This window comes from Oncorhynchus nerka, linkage group LG21, assembly GCF_034236695.1.
Source record: "Oncorhynchus nerka isolate Pitt River linkage group LG21, Oner_Uvic_2.0, whole genome shotgun sequence".
Taxonomy (NCBI): domain Eukaryota; kingdom Metazoa; phylum Chordata; class Actinopteri; order Salmoniformes; family Salmonidae; genus Oncorhynchus; species Oncorhynchus nerka.
In genome coordinates, this window is record NC_088416.1 from 16,883,643 (window position 1) to 16,901,232 (window position 17,590).

The 17,590-nt window shown below is 43.0% G+C and overlaps 1 pseudogene; it reads left to right on the forward strand.

Moving 5' to 3' along the window:
- The window catches only part of LOC115103484 (mitogen-activated protein kinase kinase kinase kinase 3-like), a 107,819-nt pseudogene that overhangs the window by 44,122 nt on the left and 46,107 nt on the right, over positions 1-17,590 (forward strand).

The following is a 17,590-nucleotide window of genomic DNA, read 5'->3' on the forward strand; positions in this document are numbered from 1 at the left end:
TGTTGTAGTAGTAGTATTATACCTGGCGAAAACCAAACAGTGCATTCCACAGTAAGAACCTCATACCAACGATCAAGCATGGTGGTGGTAGTGTGATGGTTTGGGGATGCTGACTCAGGACCTGGACAACTTGCCTTAATAGAAGGAACCATGAATTCTGCTCTGTATCAGAGTATTCTGCAGGAGAATGTCAAGCCAGTCATCTGTGAGCTGAAGCTGAAGTGCAGATGGGTCATCTAGCAAGACAAAGATCCAAAAACACAATTGAGTCTACATGAAAGTGGCTAAAAAGCAACAAATGTTTATTTTTGGAATGGCCTAGTCAATGTCCAGACCTAATCCTAATTGAGATGTTGGAGCAGGACTTGAAATGAGCAGTTCATACTTGAAAACCCACAAATGTCACTGAGTTAAGCAGTTCTGCATGCACGACTGGGCCAAAATCCCTCACAGCGATGTGAGAGACTGATCAACAACTACAGGAAGCATTTGGTTGCAGTCGTTGCAGCTAAAGGTGGCACAACCAGTTATTGAGTGTAAGGGGGCAATTACTTTTTCACACAGGGGAATTGGGTGTTGCATAACTTTGTAAATTAAATAAATAGGTATACTTTTTTTTTGGGGGGGGGGGGGATTATCACAGGTTCCTTTTATCTAAGATCTGATAACATTCAGTATCAAAAATATGCAAAAATAGAGAAAATCAGAAAGGGGGCAAATACTTTTCACGGCACTGTAGGACAGACACTTCAGAACAAACTTATTTTAGTCAAATAAAATAAAAAATCTTTCATTTTTAAAATGATTTCTTAAAATTCTAAATTAAATAGCTAAAGGATCTTTGGTATGACTTTCTTAAAATAATTCCATATGTTAGCTTAGTAGAACCCCCGCACAACTCTAGGGGGTTAACATATTCTCATTATATTGATTTGGTGGCGGTGGTGGTGGTGGTTGCGATGATGTTGATGATGAGCGGCAGGTAGACTAGTGGTTAAGTGCCGACTAGGTGAAAAATCTGTCTGTGCCCTTGAGCAAGACACTTAACTCTAATTGCTCCAGTAAGTCGCTCTGGATAAGAGCATCTGATAAATGACTAAAATGTAATAATTGTAACGGCGTTCGTCTGTTGAAAGAAGAGAGTCGGACCGAAATGCAGCGTGTAGGTTACTCATGTGCTTTAATAAAGGAAATAGCGATACATGAAATAACTGTGAGATACAAAACAACAGACGGAACGTGAAACTATACAGCCTATCTGGTGAATACACAGACAGGTACAATCACCCACGAAATACAACGCGAACTCAGGCTACCTAAATACGGTTCCCAATCAGAGACAACGAGAAGCACCTGACTCTTAATTGAGAACCGCCTCATGCAGCCCAGCCTAACAACACCCCTACTCAACCGCAATCCCAACTATCCAAACCCCAATACGAAAACAAAATATAAACCCATGTCACACCCTGGCCTACCCAAACATATAACAAAAACACAAAATACCATGACCAAGGCGTGACAGAACCCCCCCCCCCCTAAGGTGCAGGCTCCCGGACGCACCTCAAGAGCATAGGGAGGGTCCGGGTGGGCGTCTGTCCATGGTGGCGGTTCTGGCTCGGGACGTGGACCCCACTCCATTAATGTCCTAGTACCTCCCCTTCGCGTCCTGGGATCATCCACCTTCTCCGCCGACCATGGCCTAATAGTCCTCACCCAGATCCCCACATAACTGAGGAGCAGCTCGTGACAGAGGGGCATCTCGGGACAGAGGGGCATCTCGGGACAGAGGGGCATCTCGGGACAGAGGTGCATCTCGGGACAGAGGTGCATCTCGGGACAGAGGTGCAGCTCGGGACAGAGGTGCAGCCCGGGACAGAGGTGCAGCCCGGGACAGAGGTGCAGCCCGGGACAGAGGTGCAGCTCGGGACAGAGGCTCAGCTCGGGACAGAGGCTCAGCTCGGGACAGAGGGTCAGCTCGGGACAGAAGCAGCCCGGGACTGAGGGGAAGCCCAGTACTGAGAGGACGCCCAGTACTGAGAGGACGCCCAGTACTGAGATGAAGCTCAGACAGGTAGTAGGCTCTGGTAACTCCTGGCTGGCTGGCGGATCTAGCTGCTCTATGCAGACTGACAGCTCTGACTGCTCCATGCAGGCTGACAGCTCTCTGCAGACTGGCAGATCCTGGCTGACTGGCACTTCTGGCGGATCCTGGCAGACTGGCACTTCTGGCGGATCCTGGCAGACTGGCACTTCTGGCGGATCCTGGCAGACTGGCACTTCTGGCGGATCCTGGCAGACTGGCACTTCTGGCGGATCCTGGCAGACTGGCACTTCTGGCGGATCCTGGCAGACTGGCACTTCTGGCGGATCCTGGCAGACTGGCACTTCTGGCGGATCCTGGCAGACTGGCACTTCTGGCGACGCTGGGCAGACTGGGAGCACTGGCGGCGCTGGGCAGACGGGGAGCACTGGCGGCGCTGGGCAGACTGGGAGCACTGGCGGCGCTGGGCAGACTGGCGACGCTGGGCAGACTGGCGACGCTGGGCAGACTGGCGACGCTGGGCAGACTGGGAGCACTGTCGGCGCTGGGCAGACTGGCGACGCTGGGCAGACTGGCGACGCTGGGCAGACTGGGAGCACTGGCGGTGCTGGGCAGACGGGAGACTCCGGCAGCGCAGGAGAGGAGAAAGGCTCTGGCTGTGTCGAACAAGCAGGAGGCTCCGGCAGCGCAGGAGAGGAGACAGGCTCTGGCTGCGTTGAACAGGCGGGAGACTCCAACAGCGTAGAAGGGAAGGAAGGCTCTGGCTGTGTAGAACAGGCGAGGCGCACTGAAGGCCTGGTGCGTGGTGCTGGAACTGGTGGTATTTGATCGAGGACACGCACAGGAAGCCTGGTGCGGCTACCGGAGGACTGTTGTGTGGAGGTGGCTCTGGATAGACCGGACCGTGCAGGCGCACTGGAGCTCTTGAGCACCGAGCCTGCCCAAGCTTACCTGGCTCGATGCCCACTCTAGCCCGGCCAATATGAAGGGCTGGTATGTACCGCACCGGGCTATGCTCCCGCACTGGAAACACCATGCGCTCCATAGCATAACACGGTGCCTGCCCGGTCTCTCTAGCCCAACGGTGAGCACAGGGAGTATGCGCAGGTTTCCTACCTGGCATAACTATTCTTCCTTCTAGCCCCCCCCCAATATTTTTTTTGGGGCTGCTTTACGGGTTTCCTTGCCAACCGTGTTCCCTCGTATCGTCGGCTCCTATCTCTGGCTGCCTCTGCTCTCCTTAGTGCCTCCACCTGTTCCCATGGGAGGCGATCTCTTCCGGCCAATATCTCCTCCCAAGTGTAACAACCTTTACCATCCAACACGTCTTCCCATGTCCATTGTCCGAATAGTTCATCCTCCTTTTGCTGCTCCAGCTGTCGCTGCCTGTTTATACCAGCGCCTCTCCGTTTTTGCCGGCGTGTCTTCCTTTTCGACATTGCTGCAGCGAATCCCAGGCGGGCTCCTGCACTCTCTCTGGGTCGTCCGCCCACCTGTCGATTTCTTCCCACGTCGTATACTCCATGCCATTGATATCCATAACGTCCTCTCTTCGCTTCTCCTGCTGCCTGTTATAACACGCTGCTCAGTCCGTGAGAGGTGGGTGATTCTGTAACGGCGTTCGTCTGTTGAAAGAAGAGAGTCGGACCGAAATGCAGCGTGTAGGTTACTCATGTGCTTTAATAAAGGAAATAGCGATACATGAAATAACTGTGAGATACAAAACAACAGACGGAACGTGAAACTATACAGCCTATCTGGTGAATACACAAAGACAGGTACAATCACCCACGAAATACAACGCGAACTCAGGCTACCTAAATACGGTTCCCAATCCGAGACAACGAGAAGCACCTGACTCTTAATTGAGAACCGCCTCAGGCAGCCCAGCCTAACAACACCCCAGCCTAACAACACCCCTACTCAACCGCAATCCCAACTATCCAAACCCCAATACGAAAACAACATATAAACCCATGTCACACCCTGGCCTACCCAAACATATAACAAAAACACAAAATACCATGACCAAGGCGTGACAATAATAATGTTGTTCTAAATTGTATCATCAAATCCAATTTTAGAACAGTGTATTCGATAGATTTTTTAAAAAGTAACCTATTAAACAAGTCAAACCATTCTGATTATATTGATTTCAATGATGATCAAATTAATTTAAAACCAGTGTTTGGGTTACACTTTATAATAACTTTCACGAATAAGCCTTATAAATGCTTATAAATTTTAAAACTTAAAATCAGTGCTGGCTCTAGCCATTTTGGGTAATTAAGTGAGTTTTGGTAGGGTTGCCACCCCCGACCTTGGCGGCAAAACATTTGTGGCCCCCCATTTGGCACCCCTAGCGGTCGAGCCACCGCTAAACAAAAGTTTAGAAATATTTACAAAATGTGTTAATATTTATAAACATTTTATAAGCGAGTAATTGGCACATACAGTGAGTTCAGAGGTCTTGGTTGAGATGCCTCTGTAGTGTTAATTGCTATTGACTGTGCCAAGGCTATGTGGTGAACAGTTCATTTAACTGAGCCGACTCCCTGTGTGCAGGATGGCACCTGATGTGGCAGCCGTGGAGAGGAAGGGCGGGTACAACCAACTGTGCGACATCTGGGCGGTGGGCATCACCGCCATCGAGCTGGCAGAGCTGCAGCCGCCCATGTTCGACCTTCACCCGATGAGGTTAGCATTTGAACCTGTTGGCATCAGACCAGGGCCCTTTTTTGGGGGGGCAGAGACCTTTATGAAATGAAGAGCACAGAGAGAATGGAGACACAGAATAGGGCCAGTAGGTGCCGGGATTCTTATCCATGCATGCAGGGGAATCGTATACACTCACCCTCCACATGTATTTGGACAGTGAAGCATGTATCTTTTGGGGCTCTATACTCAAGCATTTTGGATTTGAGATTAAATGTTTCATATGAGACGACAGTACAGAATGACACCTTTTACTTGAGGTTATTTTCAGACATATCTGTTTTACCGTTAAGAAATGAAAGCACTTTTATGTAGCTAGTCTCCCATTTGAAGTCAAAAGTATTTGGACAAATTCACTTATAGTTTATTGTGGTAGTCAATAGTTAAGTATTTGGTCCCATATTTCTAACACGCAATGACTCGACAAACTCGTTGTATGCATTTGCAGAACGTAAAGAAAGCAGATCATAATTATTTTCAATGTATGTTTAGAAAGTTAGCGCCTTTAACTGAGTAAAAGCAAGGATTGGAAGTGAAAGGACTGATTTCCTTAAATACACAACTGCACCTTTTTTGTTTTTCTCAGAGCCCTGTTTTTTATGACCAAAAGTAACTTCCAGCCGCCCAAGTTGAAAGACAAGGTGAAGTGGTAAGTGTCTTTACGCTTGCTGCCTGCAACATAACCTTAACCCTGTCCGGTTCTATCTCGTTACTTGAACACACCGTCCTCTCTCCCTTATACGTTAGAACTGGATGGAAAAAGAGACGTAATACAATATTAATGAATCAAATCAAAATGCTGCTAAAATTTTAACAGTCAGACACACCTGTCATAGGGGTAAAGGAGCCTCAGATTTGTGTCAATGTCATTGGACTCAGAGAAAGGCTTTTTTTTGTGGGGAGTGGTTGGAGAATTGACAGCCTAACTCGATTTACACATAATATAGGGTCAAGTTTTATCCCAAAGAGGTTTGATCATTATTAGCATGTAAATTTGAATATTTACTTTAAAAAATGATAGAATGTGTGAAATATATATATATTTTTAAATACAATTTCGTTTTCCCTCACCAAGGACCAGTAATTTTCATCATTTTGTAAAAATATCGTTGATGAAAAATCCAAAGAAAAGGCCTTCCTCAGACAAGCTACTGCAGGTAAGATGATCTTGGCCTGAGCTACATAACAGCAATGTGATTGTAGTGATGTCATTGTGTGGATCAAGGGATTTGGTTACCTCAATGACAACCCAAAGTGTATTGTTCGTAAGGAAGTCTTTCAAATGTTCAAGGTCAAGATTGGGTGAAATAGTGTGAATATTTGGAAATAGAGCCCCCTTTGCTGGTTAAATGGGCAATATGAAGTTCAAACAATAACAAGCACTGACCCTGCCACTGTTTTTGTAAACAGCTGAGGAATGGTGCTGGAGAAATTGAACCACTCTCAAATTAATAGAATGAGCTAGCGGATTCAAGGAATAATGATACTGTATCAACATTATAGTTTTAACCATGTTTAAAATAAAATAAAATGTATCGGTCACATACACGTGTTTAACAGATGTTATTGTGGGTGTAGCAAAATGCTTGTGCTTCTAGCTCTGACAATGCAGTAATAGCTAACAAGTAATATCTAACTGTTTCACAACATATACCCAAAATACATGTAAATCTAAGTAAGGAATGGATTAAGACTATATACATATGTCAGAGCGCCATTGGACTAAGATACAGTGGCATAGTATAGAATACACTATACAGTTGAGGTCGGAAGTTTACCTACACTTAAGTTGGAGTCATTAAAACTCGTTTTTCAACCACTCCACAAATTTCTTGTCAACAAACTATAGTTTTGGCTTGTCGGTTAGAACATCTACTTTGTGCATGACACAAGTAATTTTTCTAACAATTGTTTACAGACAGATTATTTCACTTATAATTCACTTTATCACAATTCAAGTGGGTCAGAAGTTTACATACACTAAGTTGACTGCCTTTAAACAGCTTGGGAAATTCCAGAAAATGATGTCATGGTTTTAGAAGCTTCTAATAGGCTAATTGACATCATTTGAGTCAATTGGAGGTGTACCTGTGGATGTATTTCAAGGCTTACCTTCAAACTTTGCTTGACATCATGGGAAAATCAAAAGAAATCAACCAAGACCTCAGAAAATAAATTGCAGACCTCGACGAGCCTGGTTCATCCTTAGGAGCAAGTTACAAACGCCTAAAGGTACCACGTTCATCTGTACAAACAATAGTATGCAGGTATAAACACCATGGGACAACACCGCCGTCATACCGCTCAGGAAGGAGATGAACGTACTTTGGTGCGAGAAGTGCAAATCAATCCCACAACAACAGCAAAGGACCTTATGATGATGCTGGAGGAAACGGGTACAACAGTATATATATATCCACAGTAAAACGAGTCCTATATCAACATAACCTGAAAGGCCGCTCAGCAAGGAAGAAGCCACTGCTCCAAAACCGCCATAAAAAAGCCAGACTACGGTTTGCAATTGCACATGAGGACAAAGATCGTACTTTTTGGAGAAACAAAAATAGAACTGTTTGGCCATAATGACCATTGTTATGTTTGGAGGAAAAAGGGGGAGGCTTGCAAGCCGAAGAACACCATCCCAACCTTGAAGCACTTGGGTGTCAGCATCATTTACATTTAAGTCATTTAGCAGACGCTCTTATCCAGAGCGACTTACAAATTGGTGCGTTCACCTTAAGACATCCAGTGGAACAGCCACTTTACAATAGTGCATCTAAATCTTTTAAGGGGGGGGGGGGGGGTGAGAAGGATTACTTTATCCTATCCTAGGTATTCCTGAAAGAGGTGGGGTTTCAGGTGTCTCCGGAAGGTGGTGATTGACTCCGCTGTCATGTTCATGTTGTGGGGGTGCTTTGCTGCAGGAGGGACTGGTGCACTTCACAAAATAGATGTTTTCATAAGGAAGGAAAATGATGTGGATATATTGAAGCAACATCTCAAGACATCAGTCAGGAAGTTAAAGCTTGGTTGCAAATGGGTCTTCCAAATGGACAATGACCCCAAGCATACTTCCAAAGTTATGGCTTAAGGACAACAAAGTCAATGTATTGGAGTGGCTATCACAGAGCCCTGACCTCAATCCTATAGAAAATATGTTGGCAGAACTGAGAAAGTGTGTGCGAGCATGGAGGCCTACAAACCCAAGTTAAACAATTTAAAGGCAATGCTAACAAATACTAATTGGGTGTATGTAAACTTCTGACCCACTGGGAATGTGATGAAAGAAAATAAAAGCTGAAATAAATCATTCTCTCTACTATTATTCTGACATTTCACATTCTTAAAATAAAGTGGTGATCCTAACTGACCTAAAACAGGGAATTTTTTATTAAGATTAAATTTCAGGAATTGTGAAAAACTGAGTTTAAATGTATTTGGCTAAGGTGTATGTCAACTTCAGACTTCAACTGTACATATGAGATGGGTGATGGAATATTTACACACAATTAAAGTGACTAAGATGCCGTAGAATAGCTTGGAGCACAGTCTGTACATATGAGATGAGTTGTGCTAGATACGGAAACGTTATTAAAGTGGCTAGTGATCCATTTCTAAAAGTGGGCAGTGATTCCTGATGTATGTCTATAGGCAGCCGCCTCTGATGTGCAAGTGATGGCTGTTTAGCAGTCTGATGGCCTTGAGATATAAGCTGTTTTTCAGTCTTTAGTCCCAGCTTTGATGCACCTGTATTGATCTTGCCTTCCGGATGATAGCGGGGTGAACAGGCAGTGGCTCGGGTGGTTGATGTCCTTGATTTTCTTTTTGGCCTTCCTGTGGCATCGGGTGGTGTAGGTGTCCAGGAGGGGGGAAATTTTGCCCGCAGTAATACACTTTGAGGCTATACAGTGTTTGTTTTCAAGTAAAATAAGCTTACATTTTGGGTTCTGATGGTGTATGACAGTTGAGCTAAGCTCATGAGGCATTTAAAATATTCTTAAAGAATCAATGGGTAAACATTTATTTAACAGTCCAAAAAAGGATGTTGCAATTGCAGAAAGTGCTGTAGAAAGTGCTTCAGTTTCCACATAGCAACTCTTATTTACTATTAGCCTGAGGTTTGTGTTCTTAGAACTCTACCATGTATATTACTCAAATAAACTTGGACAGAGGAACCCACCTAACTCTTACAGGCTCAACCGTTTTAATATTTTATTGTTTAGATCTACCTCACTTAAAGTGTCTTTTACACATTACTCTTTAGCCTTTTAATAATCTATTGCACAAGCATGTAATAAAAATGTGATAATGTCTTGTGTCATGCTTGTCTGAGGCAAATGGCACCGTATGCCCATATTTGGAACGCAGCCTAAATGTGTTGTCTGTCTAGTGTTTTTGTATGTCAGTTCATATCAGATGCACCACTTTAGCCTTGAATCTAATTGTCCTAAGGGGATGGATAAAGTTGTATCTTATCTTAGATAACATTTTCCCCAAGCCAAGCCAACTCCTATTTTATTCAACTGCTATTTGGCTCAAGAGGGAACAACCACAGCAGGAAATTTATTTTTTAAATAATTGAGAGCTATGATTAATTTGTTTTACTCGATTGCATTTCTCATAATGCAATCTTTCTGACACGTGGTTTTTCTTGACTGAATCTGGCCCATAGTCTCCTACAGTTAGTCTGGTCTCAGATCTGTTTGTGTTGTCTTGCCAACTGCTATGGTCATTGCCCCATCAACAACCATAGGAATTGGCAAGACCGCACAAACAGATCCGAGACCAGGCTATCCTACAGTATGAACTCAGCTTCATTGTTGTCCCCTGATGTTTTCCCAGCATCCCTTTGTCTCGCAACCTCTAAGTCGCACGCTGGCCATCGAGCTCTTGGACAAGGCCAGCAACCCGGACCACTCCTCCTACGACGACCACTTAGATGATGAGCCCGAGGAGTCCGAGGAGGTACAGTACAGCTGCAGACACTCACAGGACACATCCTCATTTAATCAAAACCGGTAACCTTTGCAACTCCTTGTCACTCAGTGTCAATTCAAACATTTGTCATAACTATTCCATAAGGAGTTGTCAAGATAGCAGAATCAGACTGGCACCCAGGCTAGGTTGCCTTCGAAGTTGCCATTATTCAATGGTGACATCAATTCTCACAGTGGAAATAGTAATCATTTAGATTTTCCTTTGTCTTATCCTGTATTCCTGGTTACTGGTTTTGATTGATCAAGGCCCTAAATCATTTTATTTGACTACAAAGGACTATCATTGGTTATAGAGCATCTATTGTACTTTGTCATACAGAACATTGTGTCACTGTAGGTTTTAGGGGTCAATTTAGTCTGTGTATAATGCACAGCAAGAGTTTGAGAGTGCTTTTGCTATTCAAAGCCACGGTATTCACACTCAGCAGTACTTTTATCTTTGTCAATATTATACTAGAATACACTGACTGAACATTCTGTCTTGTTCATTGGCACACTTAAATGCATATTTGTTAGACAATTACGGAATGTATAATATTATACAGCATCTACACATTTTTGCTTGAATTTTAAAGATGTATTAGCCTTAGCATAAGCATTAATTAGCCTCTTAGCTGCCTGCAATTTTTATTTTTACATTTTCTGAACATTGTCTCATCAAATGTACGCATGACTCATTCCAAAAAGTTGCACTGTCACTTTAGCTGGCAGTAGTCACATTGTCCAACGCCCATAATAACTGACTCTAGGTGTTGACTCTGTGCCTTAAAGGAATTATTTAGGACGTTTCACCCCCTGCCCTGTCCTCAACTGCTCCGGGGTAAAGTTTCCCCTAGGTACAGATCAGCTTCCTTTCCCCCAAGCCTAACCTTAAACATTAGTGGGGGAAATGCAAAACTGACCGAAGATCAGCATCTAAGGGCAATTTCACCCTAATCCTCCTCAACTCCTCTTATCAGTTGGGCTGAGTGTCTCTGCCTCTCTCCTTTGCCCTTAGTTGAAATACAAGAGGGTGCTTTGGCTCATACTGGGGTGTGTTTCAACCCGTTGTCCCCCTATCTCGGCGACTCCCACGCTTTTCCATTGGCAGAGAGGTACCGTGTGTCTGTCTGTGTGTTTGTGGGCGTTGTGGGCCTATATGGGTGTGTTTGCTTGCTCTGGTAATTGAGATTGTGTGCACACAGGCATAGATGTGTGGTTCGTTTTTTTAAACGTTTGTGCATGGTAAGTGTGTTCGGGTGTAACATCATTAATGCGCATGTGCTGAAATTGTTTGATGTGGAGAATGGTGTGAAACCATTGGGTCCTTGCTAAAGCTAAAATGTATGATACATTTTACCATTTGAGTACTTAGTCCCACTTTACAGTGGGTGACCTTAATAAATATTTACATCAGGTAGTATAATTACAGTGTAGATACTGTAGAGCTGCATGTAAATACAAAGGTATCGGGGACACTTATTGTAAATTGGAACCAAATGCTATTTGTCTTTAATGGTAGACCCATGTGGATCAGTTGGTAGAGCATGGTGCTTGCAACTCCAGGGTTGTGGGTTCAATACCCACGGGATCCACTACAAAAAAAGTATGAAAATGTATGCACCCACTACTGTAGAAGAGCATCTGCTAAATGAATCAAATGTAGACAAGAATGGTCCTATATTATATCCCAAGATTAAGTTGTGCTGGAGAAGCTCCTTCAACCACCCCTGGCATCCGACGGTTTGGCTCTAAATGCTTTTAGTCTCTTCTTCAAAACAACCAGGCAGTGAAGGACGTCCTTCAACTGCCATTTTGTGCCCTGGGAATGTTAGTTCCACTGTGAGCCCTTCACATAAAGTAAAGTGCATGTCCTCTGATGCACGAAGGACACACTGCTAAATAAATAACAGTGGAAGCCATCCTGGGACTAACTTGGCTGCCCCCAAATGTCACCCTGGTCCCTACATAGTGCACTACTTGGGCTGTGCTCATAATTAGTGCACTATATGGGAAATGGGCAGCCATTTGGGACGCACACCTTTCTTATAGTCATGACACAGAAGACGACTGGCAGCCAACTAATGATTTTCCCCACATGGCTTAGTGGAAGGGAGGATATCAGGTTGATTCCCCCCCAGAAGGGTCATTTTCATTACACGTGTCATCAAAGTGCGACATTCAATGGTGGTATTTTTACACTAGCCTTTTTAATCAGGGAAATGTGGAAGGTTGCCAGGAAGACGTGACTCACTTGTTTCCCAAATGGAACCCTATTCCCTATATGGTAACTACTTTTGACTAGGGTCCATAGGTGTCTGGTCAAAAGTAGTGCACTATAAAAGGAATAGGGTGCCATTTGGGACGTATGCGCCGGCTGCCAAGACGGTTTGAATACTTGTTATTCTTTCATTTGAAATCTTGTTCTTCTCTCATCGGCAGGGTAGCCTAGAGGTTAGAGCGTTGGACTAGTAACCGGAAGGTTGCAAGTTCAAATCGCCGAGCTGACAACGTACAAATCTGTCGTTCTGCCCCTGAACAGGCAGTTAACCCACTGTTCCTAGGCCGTCATTGAAAGTAAGAATTTGTTCTTCACTGACTTGCCTAGTTAAATAAAGGTAAAATAAAAAAAATCATTGTTATCGCTGATTGTCGTTACATTATACGATACTGGTCTTACCAGAGAGGAAGAGACGAAGCGAGTGGTTTCACTCTCGCTGAAATCTAAACATGTTGCCTGTCTTCCGCCAATGGGACAACAACTCCCATTGTTAGGAAGGAGACATGAGCATCTCATCATTATATACAGATCTCTTATCTTACCTCTTGACGCTAATTACAGTGCATTCGGAAAGTATTCAGACCCCTTCCCCTTTTCCACATTTTGTTACGTTACAGCCTTATTCTAAAAGAAAATGTCCTCATCAATCTACACACTGCCCCATAATGACAAAGCGAAAACATGTTTTTAGAAATGTTTACAAATTTTATGAAAAATAATAAACATAAATAAAGGGCAGGGGGTAAATAAGTATTCAGACCCTTTGCTATGAGACTCGAAATTTAGCTCAGGTGCATCCTGTTTCCATTGATCGTACTTGAGATGTTTCTACAACTTGATTGGAGTCCACCTGTGATAAATTCAATCGATTGGACATTATTTGAAAGGCACACACCTGTAAGGTCTCACAGTTGGCAGTGCATGTCAGAGCAGGATTGTGTCGAGGCACAGATCTGGGGAAGGGTACCAAACAAAACATTTCTGCCACATTGAAGGTCCCGAAGAACACAATGGCTTCCATCACTCTTAAATGGAAGAAGCTTGGGACTACCAAGACTCTTCCTAGAGCTGGCCACCCAGCCAAACGGCGCAATCGGGGGAGAAGGGCCTTGGTCACTCTGACAGAGCTCCAGAGTTCCTCTGTGGAGATAGGAGAACCTTCCAGAAGGACAATCATCTCTACAGAACTCCATCAATCAGGCATCTATGTTAGAGTGGCCAGACGGAAGCCACTCCTTAGTAAAAGGCACATGACAGCCCACTTGGAGTTTTGCCAAAAGGCAGCTAACGAACTCTGAGACCATAAGATACAAAATTCTCACGTCTGATGAAACCAAGATTGAATTATTTTGCTTGAATGCCAAGCGTCACCTCTGGAGGAAACTTGGCACCGTCCCTACGGTGAAGCGTGGTGGCAGCATCATCCTGTGGGGATGTTTTTCAGCAGCAGGAACTGGGAAACTAGTCAGCATTGAGGGAAAGATGAACGGAGCAAAGTAAAAAGATACTTAATGAAAACCTGCTCCAGAGTGCTCAGGACCTCAGACTGAGGCGAAGGTTCACCTTCCAACAGGACAACGACCCTAAGCACACAGCCAAGACAATGCAGGAGTGGCTTCGGAAACAACTCTCTGAAAGCCCTTGAGTGGTCCAGCCAATGCCCGGACTCGAACCCAATCGAACATCTCTGGAGAGATCTTAAAATAGCTGTGCAGCGACACTCCCCATTCAACCTGACAGAGCTTGAGAGGCTCTGCAGAGAAGAATGGGAGAAACTCCTCAAATGCAGATGTGCCAAGCTTGTAGCGCTATTCCCAAGACGACTCAAGGCTGGAATCGCTGTATATTGATGAGGGGAAAAAAACAATTTTGTCAATTTTAGAATACGGCTGTAACGTAACAATGTGGAAAAATGTGGGGCCTTGAATACTTTTTCTACACACCCCTTGCACAGTCTTCACATTTTGCTGCCTTAAAATTACATATAAAAATGGATTACACTGGAATTTTTACCTACAGATCTACACAATCTACTCCACATTTATTAAATGATAGAAACATTTCTAAATGAATTTAAAATAAAAGAACGAAGATGTCTTGATTGCATGTGTCTTCACACCCCAGAGTTAATACTTGGTGGAAGTACATTTGGCAGCCATTACAGCTGTGAATAATATTCTACCAACTTTGCATAACTCTTAAAAAATAACTCCATTATTTTTGTCAAAATTGCTTAAGGTCAGTGAATTTGGTTGGGAATCAATGGTGAACAGGAATAATTAAACCTCGTCTCTGATTTTCAAGCAACTTTAATTCAGGACTGAGACTAAACCACTCAAAAACACTCAACACCTCTTGGAAAGCCACTGGTGTGTCTTTGGCATAACAATGTGTGTAATTGTCTGGCTAAAAAATATAACTCCACCCCAGGGTTAGGTTTTCAGAAGACTGAGGCTGGTTTTCCTTTTTACCTGGGCTTTGTCCCTTTCATATTTATTTTGATCCTGACAAATTCCCCAGTCCCTGCCAATGACCAGCGTACCCATTACATAAAGCTGCCACCACAATACTTTAAAATCCCATTTTTAAATGTAATTTTAAGGCAGTATCAGATGCATACAAGCACATTGAAATAATATCAAACACTTTCATAAACGGTACTGTAGGTGGCATGTATGTCAGTATGCTTGCATCAGACAATGCTACATTTTTGCCTTGCGACTAATGTATTCCTAGCCTGGTCCCAGAACGTTTTGGGCTGACAATGACCATAAAATTTGGCAATACAGCACAAACAGATCTGGGACCAGGCTAGTTAGTGTTGTACTGTTTCCCTCACTCCACTTTATCTGTTTTGACAGCCCCCTGTATCGGTGCCGCATCGGATTCACTCTGGGAACACACGAGAAGGGAAGACCCTCTCTGAGATCAACTGTGAGTGTCTTCAGTAGCATTTTACTTAATCCCTTTGGTATAAGACTGTTATAAGAGTGACATTAGCATGCCATAGTATGTCATAAGCATTCATGACTAGGGCAGTTAGGGTGAACGTATTACCACCATACCGGCGGTCACGAGTCATGAAGGCAGTCTAATTCCACGTGAATTTTAGGCTTCTCCCAGCCCTGATGCTGCCAATGTTCATTAGTAGCCTACCAAACTTGCTAACTGCCTGGTCCTCAGCACTCTATTGTCCCTCTAATCTCTCTGACGTCAATGCAAAAGTATTTAAAAATCTAATCAAACACTTCATGAGAGCACATGAGCTAATGTTGCGCAACATTTCAGTAAGCTATGCAATTGTGTGTTAAAACAGAGTAATGGCCTCTAATAAGAATAGGAGGATCAGCATTCTATAGGCTAGGCCTACTATATTTATTTCTCAACTTTCTTAATATTAAGCACATTGCTTATATTTACAACAGGAGTACCTGGCTGGCATGAAAATAAACCACGGGGAAAAGTGTCCTTCGGTCGCAATTTAAGTGCATAGATTACATGTATTTTTTTCCTGCCGGCCCTGTTTCGATACAGGTGCTTGATTATGGTCCATTCTAAATCAAAACATATTTCACACATATATTATTTAGTATATGTAAAAACTATATTAAATCAAGAATAGTCTGATGGGTGACAATATTAGCCAATTACTTATGAATTATATATTATCACTGGTTTCTTAAGCTGGTCATCATTAACCATGCCTTTTTGTTTGCTACTTTTTGAATCATAGTCACATGTCATGTAGCCTAGTCCATAGGTGTAAATGTTTTAAGGTTTGTATCACAACTAAAGTGGCCAACGGGCATACATAAGCAGCGCTAGAGTTTCAAGTTTGGGGAAGGTCATTTTCACCTTATGCACCGTTATAATAAAAGCATTACATGGATAATTGCATTTGCGGTCATTTTTGATAATGGTGTTCTCCGCTAATGTAACATTCACACTTATTGAAATAATACTACCATGTGCGCATTGCTGTGCTTATAATGTGAAGAAATAGCCTTATCGCTTAGCTTAAAATGTTGATAAACTTTCTGATCTGTTGCATCAGCCAAATTGCTTAAAAAAAGTGTTTTTTGATGGTAGTGGTTATATTAATTTGGGATCTATCGCAACTGTCCCAGACTATGTTTGGAATATTTATTTCTCGCACAGAATAGAATAGGTTAACCTTTGTACTATGGAGGATAGTAGATTGACATAGGCTAGTGCTTTCACTGTTCGTTAGGCCTACTCATCTTGTTGGCTGACGAAAAGTTAAATGTGGACAGTCAAATATCCTCAATATGCTCCTCGAAATTGGATATGGACGCACTCAGGTGCGTGCCCGATGTGTCGGTCTTCACTTGTAGCTTGTGAGAAAGACCCGATTACTTGATGGAGCACGCATCACTCAGGGAGAAGTGCACAATGGCCGCTGGCCGCAAAATATTTTTTTTAGGGTGCGTTACAGCCACACAAAGGGGATGCCGCCGTGAAATTCCGATGCATTATCAAGTGCTTGTCAAATTGTGAGTGACTGATGTAGTGTGTACAGCCTGCACAAAAAAACAATGCAGAGCTCATGCCTTTCGAGTCCCATCATGCAGCCTTACAATGTATTAAAAATCAAAACATATAGCCTAACGTTTGTAGAACTAAAGTTGAAGTTAAATAACTCTAAATTAAGCATGTAGGAATACCTATTTCTTTGTTAAACGCTTAACATGTGCTCACTCCCTCAAATTGTTTATTCAGATTTGTTAAATTGTATTCTTCATACTATAAAATAATGCCACCGACTCAAATCTTGTCTGCTAAATGAACTAGTGTAGCCCACAGCCATTTGGCATAGCCAGATCAGGACCTCAGGACAACTCAGAATATGCTATTCTGTTCTTCTGAAATATACTACATCTTCTTCATATCATGCTTCTTTAGGAATGTCTAAAATAAATAACATATTTATTGTGAAGGTGTAGGCTATATTACATGGATTATGTGTGGAAGCCAGGAGATGCAAAATGTGTTTGTTAATTAACGGTAAATTACTGTGAGACTGACAGTTTATTTGCTTAACAATCACCGTCTGACAGTAATTTGTGACCGCTACAGCCTTAGTCATGACATGTCAAATGATACAACACTGAAAGGTTACATGGTTAGATCTTCCGGAAGATTGAAAACTATCATTTTTTTTTAAACCTTCTATTTTGGACTCAACGTGTCAATGTATGGCTCATACATGCATAATAAATGTTCTACAGTTCTCTCCAAGTGGAAAAAGCATCTGAATCCTTACATTCTAACCTGCCATCATTTAGTGCATGAGATTACGCACTCGTGCTTGTCATGTATTGCGCTCTGAAGCAAGTTTTCAAGTGCCTGCATGGCTTACCATGAGTTGTTTTGATAGCAGCTAAAATACATGGATCAAATCCATGCATCATAAGTTAGAAAACATCTGAAATTAGAAGTTATATATTTTGATTTTTTTTAGTATACTGGCAGACACTCATATCCAGATTGATTTACAGTAGCCATTAGGGTTAAGGACCTTGCTCAAGGGCACATTGACAGATTTTTCACCAA